Below are 10,000 nucleotides of genomic sequence, written 5' to 3'. Positions count from 1 at the left end.
AACAGGCAGGCATCCAAAAGATTTGGATGTGCCAGTTCCTGACTCACCCTGAATATCACTGGTTTCAAGCTTTTAGCAAATTTTCTGAAAAATAAAACAACCATGTGGTCGTAGTCGGCAGGATTTGAACCTGCACAGGAAGACCCCAACAGATTTCTAGTCCATCGCCTTAACCACTTGGCCACGACTACCGCTCATGGAATGCGATGTTTTCACAAAAGTTTCTCTATGGGTTGAGCTACTTCATTTCAGGCTGTGAGGATGACTGAAGTAATATTGTATCAGAGATTATTTCCATGGGAAGTTAATCCTGGCCACAGTGACCTGCGTTAATGATTTTTAAAATATATCTTGGAGAATGCTTTATACTTGGTATAGTTTTGGGTTTGTAAAATGTCAGTACTGACATCTAAGTTTATCAAAAGCGTCATCTTTCGAGCCGGAATTGAACCAGCGACCTAAGGATTTCTGTACCAATCTCCTCTACAGTCCTCCTCTCTACCAGTTGAGCTATCGAAGGGTTCCATGATCTTACACCTGTGATATTACGTGCTATTAAAATGATTGAGTGTTAATTTTAAACATTATCAACTTTCCAAGCAAAATGAAAAATTATTTGACTACACAAAAGAGATTCAACTACTTATTCCTGTGTTGCTTTATCACACAAATTGTCATGTTTAATCATTTGGAAAATATCACTTTCAATAGATTTTTTAGTGTAGCCAAACTTACATCAAGATTAGAGATGCTTGAGCCTATCAAACCTTCTACACTCTTTTAAATTTTGCTTGTTTTGTAAACTAATCAAGTGTTCCAGGAATTATGGGGATATTCCATTGTTTGTTCTGATTTGACAATTCATTTTGGACAATGAGCGGCCCTTTTGAGCTAGTGAAGATAATTGTGCTACATGAGAGTATGCACAGACAATTATTTTTCTTTTTTTGCATTAAAGCACAATTTTTAATAAAGGAGAGGTTAATGATATAATAATTAGCACTGAAAGTCATCTGACACGATTTGAAAGTAAAATGTTGTGCATTGAAAGTAACCAAAGCTCTTTTTACTTTGAGTGGACATGATTTTCTTTCAAATGAATTTGATATTTTGCTAAATGTACAAAACTTTCTTACAAATTTGACATTCAAAATGCATTTGTAATTAATAAATGCTACTTAGTATGGCTGCTGAGATTCCTGGGCTCAGTCTCAAGGAGAGGAGGAGAATGACGGATAGAGAAAGAGAGAACAGGCAGGCATCCAAAAGATTTGGATGTGCCAGTTCCTGACTTACCCTGAATATCACTGGTTTCAAGCTTTTAGCAAATTTTCTGAAAAATAAAACAGCCATGTGGTCGTAGTCGGCAGGATTTGAACCTGCATGGGGAGACCCCAATGGATTTCTAGTTCATCCCCTTATCCACTCGGCCACGACTACCTCTCAAGCAACGTGTTGTTTTCCCAAAAGTTTCTCTATGGGTTGAGCTACTTCATTTCAGGCTGTGAGGATGACTGAAGTAATATTGTATCAGAGATGATTTCCATGGGAAGTTAATCCTGGCCACAGTGACCTGCGTTAATGATTTTTAAAATATATCTTGGAGAATGCTTTATACTTGGTATAGTTTTGGGTTTGTAAAATGTCAGTACTGACATCTAAGTTTATCAAAAGCTTCATCTTTTGAGCCGGAATAAAACCAGCGATCTAAGGATTTCTGTACCAATCTCCTCTACAGTCCCCCGCTCTACCAGTTGAGATATCGAATGATTCCATGATCGTACAACTGTGATATTACGTGCTATTAAAATGATTGAGTGTTAATTTTAAACATTATCAACTTTCCAAGCAAAATGAAAAATGATTTGACTACACAAAAGAGATTCAACTACTTATTCCTGTATTGCGTTATCACACAAATTGTCATGTTTAATCATTTGGAAAATATCACTAATAGTTTGACTTATATTTGTGCAATTACCATCAACTGGCTACAGAGCTAGTTTGGAAAGCACTTTCAATAGATTTTTTAGTGTAGCCAAACTTACATCAAGATTAGAGATGCTTGAGCCTATCAAACCTTCTACACTCTTTTGAATTTTGCTTGTTTTGTAAACTAATCAAGTGTTCCAGGAATGATGGGGATATTCCATTGTTTGTTCTGATTTGACAATCCATTTTGGACAATGAGCGGCCCTTTTGAGCTAGTGAAGATAATTGTGCTACATGAGAGTATGCACAAACAATTATTTTTCTTTTTTTGCATTAAAGCACAATTTTTAATAAAGGAGAGGTTAATGATATAATAATTAGCACTGAAAGTCATCTGACACGATTTGAAAGTAAAATGTTGTGCATTGAAAGTAACCAAAGCTCTTTTTACTTTGAGTGGACATCCTTTTCTTTCAAATGAATTTGATATTTTGCTAAATGTACAAAACTTTCTTACAAATTTGACATTCAAAATGCATTTGTAATTAATAAATGCTACTTAGTATAGCTGCTGAGATTCCTGGGCTCAGTCTCAAGGAGAGGAGGAGAATGACGGATAGAGAAAGAGAGAACAGGCAGGCATCCAAAAGATTTGGATGTGCCAGTTCCTGACTTACCCTGAATATCAGTGGTTTCAAGCTTTTAGCAAATTTTCTGAAAAATAAAACAGCAATGTGGTCGTAGTCGGCGGGATTTGAACCTGTGCGGGGAGACCCCAATGGATTTTTAGTCCATCGCCTTAACCACTCGGCCACGACTACCTCTCAATAAATGTGATGTTTTCACAAAAGTTTCTCTATGGGTTGAGCTACTTCATTTCAGGCTGTGAGGATGACTGAAGTAATATTGTATCAGAGATGATTTCCATGGGAAGTTAATCCTGACCACAGTGGCCTGCGTTAATGATTTTTAAAATATAACTTGGAGAATGCTTTATACTTGGTATAGTTTTGGGTTTGTTAAATGTCAGTACTGACATCTAAGTTTATCAAAAGCATCATCCTTCGAACCGGAATTGAACCAGCGACCTAAGGATTTCTGTACCAATCTCCTCTACAGTCCTCCGCTCTACCAGTTGAGCTATCGAAGGGTTCCATGATCTTACACCTGTGATATTACGTGCTATTAAAATGATTGAGTATTAATTTTAAACATTATCAACTTTCCAAGCTAAATGAAAAATTATTTGACTACACAAAAGAAATTCAACTACTTATTCCTGTGTTGCTTTATCACACAAATTGTCATGTTTAATCATTTGGAAAATATCACTTTCAATAGATTTTTTAGTGTAGCCAAACTTACATCAAGATTAGAGATGCTTGAGCCTATCAAACCTTCTACACTCTTTTAAATTTTGCTTGTTTTGTAAACTAATCAAGTGTTCCAGGAATGATGGGGATATTCCATTGTTTGTTCTGATTTGACAATTCAATTTGGACAATGAGCGGCCCTTTTGAGCTAGTGAAGATAATTGTGCTACATGAGAGTATGCACAGACAATTATTTTTCTTTTTTTGCATTAAAGCACAATTTTTAATAAAGGAGAGGTTAATGATATAATAATTAGCACTGAAAGTCATCTGACACGATTTGAAAGTAAAATGTTGTGCATTGAAAGTAACCAAAGCTCTTTTTACTTTGAGTGGACATCATTTTCTTTCAAATGAATTTGATATTTTGCTAAATGTACAAAACTTTCTTACAAATTTGACATTCAAAATGCATTTGTAATTAATAAATGCTACTTAGTATGGCTGCTGAGATTCCTGGGCTCAGTCTCAAGGAGAGGAGGAGAATGACTGATAGAGAAAGAGAGAACAGGCAGGCATCCTAAAGATTTTGATGTGCCAGTTCCTGACTCACCCTGAGCAACACTGGTTTCAAGCTTTTAGTAAATTTTCTGAAAAAAACAACAACCATGTGGTCGTAGTCAGCAGGATTTGAGCCTGTGCGGGGAGACCCCAATGGATTTTTAGTCCATCGCCTTAACCACTCGGCCACGACTACCTCTCATTAGATGTGATGTTTTCACAAAAGTTTCTCTATGGGTTGAGCTACTTCATTTCAGGCTGTGAGGATGACTGAAGTAATATTGTATCAGAGATGATTTCCATGGGAAGTTAATCCTGACCACAGTGGCCTGCGTTAATGATTTTTAAAATATAACTTGGAGAATGCTTTATACTTGGTATAGTTTTGGGTTTGTTAAATGTCAGTACTGACATCTAAGTTTATCAAAAGCATCATCCTTCGAGCCGGAATTGAACCAGCGACCTAAGGATTTCTGTACCAATCGCCTCTACAGTCCTCCGCTCTACCAGTTGAGCTATCGAAGGGTTCCATGATCTTACACCTGTGATATTACGTGCTATTAAAATGATTGAGTGTTAATTTTAAACATTATCGACTTTCCAAGCAAAATGAAAAATTATTTGACTACACAAAAGAGATTCAACTACTTATTCCTGTGTTGCTTTATCACACAAATTGTCATGTTTAATCATTTGGAAAATATCACTTTCAATAGATTTTTTAGTGTAGCCAAACTTACATCAAGATTAGAGATGCTTGAGCCTATCAAACCTTCTACACTCTTTTAAATTTTGCTTGTTTTGTAAACTAATCAAGTCTTCCAGGAATGATGGGGATATTCCATTGTTTGTTCTGATTTGACAATTCAATTTGGACAATGAGCGGCCCTTTTGAGCTAGTGAAGATAATTGTGCTACATGAGAGTATGCACAGACAATTATTTTTCTTTTTTTGCATTAAAGCACAATTTTTAATAAAGGAGAGGTTAATGATATAATAATTAGCACTGAAAGTCATCTGACACGATTTGAAAGTAAAATGTTGTGCATTGAAAGTAACCAAAGCTCTTTTTACTTTGAGTGGACATCATTTTCTTTCAAATGAATTTGATATTTTGCTAAATGTACAAAACTTTCTTACAAATTTGACATTCAAAATGCATTTGTAATTAATAAATGCTACTTAGTATAGCTACTGAGATTCCTGGGCTCAGTCTCAAGGAGAGGAGGAGAATGTGGGATAGAGAAAGAGAGAATAGGCAGGCATCCTAAAGATTTTGATGTGCCAGTGCCTGACTCACCCTGAACATCACTGGTTTCAAGCTTTTAGCAAATTTTCTGAAAAATAAAACAACCATGTGGTCGTAGTTGGCAGGATTTGAACCTGCACAGAAAGACCCTAACAGATTTCTAGTCCATCGCCTTAACCACTCAGCCACGACTACCTCTCATTCAATGTGATGTTTTCACAAAAGTTTCTCTATGGGTTGAGCTACTTCATTTCAGGCTGTGAGGATGACTGAAGTAATATTGTATCAGAGATGATTTCCATGGGAAGTTAATCCTGACCACAGTGGCCTACGTTAATGATTTTTAAAATATAACTTGGAGAATGCTTTATACTTGGTATAGTTTTGGGTTTGTAAAATGTCAGTACTGACATCTAAGTTTATCAAAAGCGTCATCCTTCGAGCCGGAATTGAACCAGCGACCTAAGGATTTCTGTACCAATCTCCTCTACAGTCCTCCGCTCTACCAGTTGAGCTATCGAAGGATTCCCTGATCGTGCACCTGTGATATTACGTGCTATTAAAATGATTGAGTGTTAATTTTAAACATTATCAACTTTCCAAGCAAAATGAAAAATGATTTGACTACACAAAAGAGATTCAACTACTTATTCCTGTGTTGCTTTATCACACAAATTGTCATGTTTAATCATTTGGAAAATATCACTTCCAATAGATTTTTTAGTGTAGCCAAACTTACATCAAGATTAGAGATGCTTGAGCCTATCAAACCTTCTACACTCTTTTAAATTTTGCTTGTTTTGTAAACTAATCAAGTGTTCCAGGAATGATGGGGATATTCCATTGTTTGTTCTGATTTGACAATTCATTTTGGACAATGAGCGGCCCTTTTGAGCTAGTGAAGATAATTGTGCTACATGAGAGTATGCACAGACAATTATTTTTCTTTTTTTGCATTAAAGCACAATTTTTAATAAAGGAGAGGTTAATGATATAATAATTAGCACTGAAAGTCATCTGACACGATTTGAAAGTAAAATGTTGTGCATTGAAAGTAACCAAAGCTCTTTTTACTTTGAGTGGACATCATTTTCTTTCAAATGAATTTGATATTTTGCTAAATGTACAAAACTTTCTTACAAATTTGACATTCAAAATGCATTTGTAATTAATAAATGCTACTTAGTATAGCTGCTGAGATTCCTGGGCTCAGTCTCAAGGAGAGGAGGAGAATGACGGATAGAGAAAGAGAGAACAGGCAGGCATCCTAAAGATTTGGATGTGCCAGTTCCTGACTCGCCCTGATCAACACTGGTTTCAAGCTTTTAGCAAATTTTCTGAAAATTAAAACAACCATGTGGTCGTAGTCAGCAGGATTTGAACCTGCGTGGGGAGACCCCAATAGATTTCTAGTCCATCACCTTAACCACTCTGCCACGACTACCTCTCATGCAATGTGATGTTTTCACAAAAGTTTCTCTATGGGTTGAGCTACTTCATTTCAGGCTGTGAGGATGACTGAAGTAATATTGTATCAGAGATGATTTCCATGGGAAGTTAATCCTGACCACAGTGGCCTGCGTTAATGATTTTTAAAATATAACTTGGAGAATGCTTTATACTTGGTATAGTTTTGGGTTTGTAAAATGTCAGTACTGACATCTGAGTTTATCAAAAGCTCATCCTTCGAGCCGGAATTGAACCAGCGACCTAAGGATTTCTTTACCAATCTCCTCTACAGTCTTCCGCTCTACCAGCTGAGCTATCGAAGGATTACATGATCGTACAACTGTGATATTACATGCTATTAAAATGATTGAGTGTTAATTTTAAACATTATCAACTTTCCAAGCAAAATTAAAAATTATTTGACTACACAAAAGAGATTCAACTACTTATTCCTGTGTTGCTTTATCACACAAATTGTCATGTTTAATCATTTGGAAAATATCACTAATAGTTTGACTTATATTTGTGCAATTACTATCAACTGGCTACAGAGCTAGTTTGGAAAGCACTTTCAATAGATTTTTTTAGTGTAGCCAAACTTACATCAAGATTAGAGATGCTTGAGCCTATCAAACCTTCTACACTCTTTTAAATTTTGCTTGTTTTGTAAACTAATCAAGTGTTCCAGGAATGATAGGGATATTCCATTGTTTGTTCTGATTTGACAATTCATTTTGGACAATGAGCGGCCCTTTTGAGCTAGTGAAGATAATTGTGCTACATGAGAGTATGCACAGACAATTATTTTTCTGTTTTTGCATTAAAGCACAATTTTTAATAAAGGAGAGGTTAATGATATAATAATTAGCACTGAAAGTCATCTGACACGATTTGAAAGTAAAATGTTGTGCTTTGAAAGTAACCAAAGCTCTTTTTACTTTGAGTGGACATCATTTTCTTTCAAATGAATTTGATATTTTGCAAAATGTACAAAACTTTCTTACAAATTTGACATTCAAAATGCATTTGTAATTAATAAATGCTACTTAATATAGCTACTGAGATTCCTGGGCTCAGTCTCAAGGAGAGGAGGAGAATGTGGGATAGAGAAAGAGAGAATAGGCAGGCATCCTAAAGATTTTGATGTGCCAGTGCCTGACTCACCCTGAACATCACTGGTTTCAAGCTTTTAGCAAATTTTCTGAAAAATAAAACAACCATGTGGTCGTAGTTGGCAGGATTTGAACCAGCACAGAAAGACCCCAACAGATTTCTAGTCCATCGCCTTAACCACTCGGCCACGACTACCTCTCGTTCAATGTGATGTTTTCACAAAAGTTTCTCTATGGGTTGAGCTACTTCATTTCAGGCTGTGAGGATGACTGAAGTAATATTGTATCAGAGATGATTTCCATGGGAAGTTAATCCTGACCACAGTGGCCTGCGTTAATGATTTTTAAAATATAACTTGGAGAATGCTTTATACTTGGTATAGTTTTGGGTTTGTAAAATGTCAGTACTGACATCTAAGTTTATCAAAAGCGTCATCCTTCAATCCGGAGTTGAACCAGCGACCTAAGGACTTCTGTACCAATCTCCTCTACAGTCCTCCGCTCTACCAGTTGAGCTATCAAAGGATTCCATGATCGTACACCTGTGATATTACGTGCTATTAAAATGATTGAGTGTTAATTTTAAACATTATCAACTTTCCAAGCAAAATGAAAAATAATTTGACTACACAAAAGAGATTCAACTACTTATTCCTGTGTTGCTTTATCACACAAATTGTCATGTTTAATCATTTGGAAAATATCACTTTCAATAGATTTTTTAGTGTAGCCAAACTTATATCAAGATTAGAGATGCTTGAGCCTATCAAACCTTCTACACTCTTTAAAATTTTGCTTGTTTTGTAAACTAATCAAGTGTTCCAGGAATGATGGGGATATTCCATTGTTTGTTCTGATTTGACAATTCATTTTGGACAATGAGCGTCCCTTTTGAGCTAGTGAAGATAATTGTGCTACATGAGAGTATGCACAGACATTTATTTTTCTTTTTTTGCATTAAAGCACAATTTTTAATAAAGGAGAGGTTAATGATATAATAGTTAGCACTGAAAGTCATCTGACACGATTTGAAAGTAAAATGTTGTGCATTGAAAGTAACCAAAGCTCTTTTTACTTTGAGTGGACATCATTTTCTTTCAAATGAATTTGATATTTTGCTAAATGTACAAAACTTTCTTACAAATTTGACATTCAAAATGCATTTGTAATTAATAAATGCTACTTAGTATGGCTGCTGAGATTCCTGGGCTCAGTCTCAAGGAGAGGAGGAGAATGACGGATAGAGAAAGAGAGAACAGGCAGGCATCCTAAAGATTTTGATGTGCCAGTACCTGACTCACCCTGAGCAACACTGGTTTCAAGCTTTTAGTAAATTTTCTGAAAAATAAAACAACTATGTGGTCGTAGTCGGCAGGATTTGAACCTGCACAGGGAGACCCCAATGGATTTCTAGTCCATTGCCTTAACCACTCGGCCACGACTACCTCTCATGCAATGTGATGTTTTCACAAAAGTTTCTCTATGGGTTGAGCTACTTCATTTCAGGCTGTGAGGATGAATGAAGTAATATTGTATCAGAGATGATTTCCATGGGAAGTTAATCCTGACCACAGTGACCTGCATTAATGATTTTTAAAATATAACTTGGAGAATGCTTTATACTTGGTATAGTTTTGGGTTTTTAAAATGTCAGTACTGATATCTAAGTTTATCAAAAGCGTCATCCATCGAGCCGGAATTGAACCAGCGACCTAAGGATTTCTGTACCAATCTCCTCTACAGTCCTCCGCTCTACCAGCTGAGCTATCGAAGGAATCCATAATTGTACAACTGTGATATTACGTGCTTTTAAAATGATTGAGTGTTAATTTTAAACATTATCAACTTTCCAAGCAAAATGAAAAATGATTTGACTACACAAAAGAGATTCAACTACTTATTCCTGTGTTGCTTTATCACACAAAATGTCATGTTTAATTATTTGGAAAATATCACTAATAGTTTGACTTATATTTGTGCAACTACTATCAACTGGCTACAGAGCTAGTTTGGAAAGCACTTTCAATAGATTTTTTAGTGTAGCCAAACTTACATCAAGATTAGAGATGCTTGAGCCTATCAAACCTTCTATACTCTTTTAAATTTTGCTTGTTTTGTAAACTAATCAAGTGTTCCAGGAATGATGGGGATATTCCATTGTTTGTTCTGATTTGACAATTCATTTTGGACAATGAGCGGCCCTTTTGAGCTAGTGAAGATAATTGTGCTACATGAGAGTATGCACAGACAATTATTTTTCTTTTTTTGCATTAAAGCACAATTTTTAATAAAGGAGAGGTTAATGATATAATAATTAGCACTGAAAGTCATCTGACACGATTTGAAAGTAAAATGTTGTGCATTGAAAGTAACCAAAGCTCTT

General features: G+C 35.7%; 12 non-coding genes across 12 annotated transcripts; all 12 read right to left on the bottom strand.

The window, feature by feature from the left end:
- Positions 1–109: 109 nt before the first annotated feature.
- Positions 110–191, bottom strand: TRNAS-AGA (transfer RNA serine (anticodon AGA)). The gene has a single exon. It is a non-coding gene; the product is annotated as a tRNA-Ser (tRNA).
- Positions 192–430: 239 nt separating this feature from the next.
- Positions 431–520, bottom strand: TRNAY-GUA (transfer RNA tyrosine (anticodon GUA)). The gene is given in 2 exon segments: positions 431–466; positions 484–520. It is a non-coding gene; the product is annotated as a tRNA-Tyr (tRNA).
- Positions 521–1,358: 838 nt separating this feature from the next.
- Positions 1,359–1,440, bottom strand: TRNAS-AGA (transfer RNA serine (anticodon AGA)). The gene has a single exon. It is a non-coding gene; the product is annotated as a tRNA-Ser (tRNA).
- Positions 1,441–2,671: 1,231 nt separating this feature from the next.
- On the bottom strand, positions 2,672–2,753 carry TRNAF-AAA (transfer RNA phenylalanine (anticodon AAA)). Its single transcript has one exon. It is a non-coding gene; the product is annotated as a tRNA-Phe (tRNA).
- Positions 2,754–2,992: 239 nt separating this feature from the next.
- On the bottom strand, positions 2,993–3,082 carry TRNAY-GUA (transfer RNA tyrosine (anticodon GUA)). Its single transcript is given in 2 exon segments — positions 2,993–3,028; positions 3,046–3,082. It is a non-coding gene; the product is annotated as a tRNA-Tyr (tRNA).
- An 838-nt stretch (positions 3,083–3,920) lies between these two features.
- On the bottom strand, positions 3,921–4,002 carry TRNAF-AAA (transfer RNA phenylalanine (anticodon AAA)). Its single transcript has one exon. It is a non-coding gene; the product is annotated as a tRNA-Phe (tRNA).
- Positions 4,003–4,241: 239 nt separating this feature from the next.
- On the bottom strand, positions 4,242–4,331 carry TRNAY-GUA (transfer RNA tyrosine (anticodon GUA)). Its single transcript is given in 2 exon segments — positions 4,242–4,277; positions 4,295–4,331. It is a non-coding gene; the product is annotated as a tRNA-Tyr (tRNA).
- A 1,159-nt stretch (positions 4,332–5,490) lies between these two features.
- TRNAY-GUA (transfer RNA tyrosine (anticodon GUA)) lies at positions 5,491–5,580 on the bottom strand. The gene is given in 2 exon segments: positions 5,491–5,526; positions 5,544–5,580. It is a non-coding gene; the product is annotated as a tRNA-Tyr (tRNA).
- Positions 5,581–6,418: 838 nt separating this feature from the next.
- TRNAS-AGA (transfer RNA serine (anticodon AGA)) lies at positions 6,419–6,500 on the bottom strand. The gene has a single exon. It is a non-coding gene; the product is annotated as a tRNA-Ser (tRNA).
- A 238-nt stretch (positions 6,501–6,738) lies between these two features.
- On the bottom strand, positions 6,739–6,828 carry TRNAY-GUA (transfer RNA tyrosine (anticodon GUA)). The gene is given in 2 exon segments: positions 6,739–6,774; positions 6,792–6,828. It is a non-coding gene; the product is annotated as a tRNA-Tyr (tRNA).
- A 2,152-nt stretch (positions 6,829–8,980) lies between these two features.
- Positions 8,981–9,062, bottom strand: TRNAS-AGA (transfer RNA serine (anticodon AGA)). Its single transcript has one exon. It is a non-coding gene; the product is annotated as a tRNA-Ser (tRNA).
- Positions 9,063–9,301: 239 nt separating this feature from the next.
- On the bottom strand, positions 9,302–9,391 carry TRNAY-GUA (transfer RNA tyrosine (anticodon GUA)). The gene is given in 2 exon segments: positions 9,302–9,337; positions 9,355–9,391. It is a non-coding gene; the product is annotated as a tRNA-Tyr (tRNA).
- Positions 9,392–10,000: the final 609 nt, after the last annotated feature.

The sequence above is a fragment of the Pseudophryne corroboree genome, chromosome 4, assembly GCF_028390025.1.
Source record: "Pseudophryne corroboree isolate aPseCor3 chromosome 4, aPseCor3.hap2, whole genome shotgun sequence".
Taxonomy (NCBI): domain Eukaryota; kingdom Metazoa; phylum Chordata; class Amphibia; order Anura; family Myobatrachidae; genus Pseudophryne; species Pseudophryne corroboree.
The sequence above is the reverse complement of the archived record's forward strand: the minus strand, read 5'-3'. Positions and strand labels throughout refer to the sequence as shown.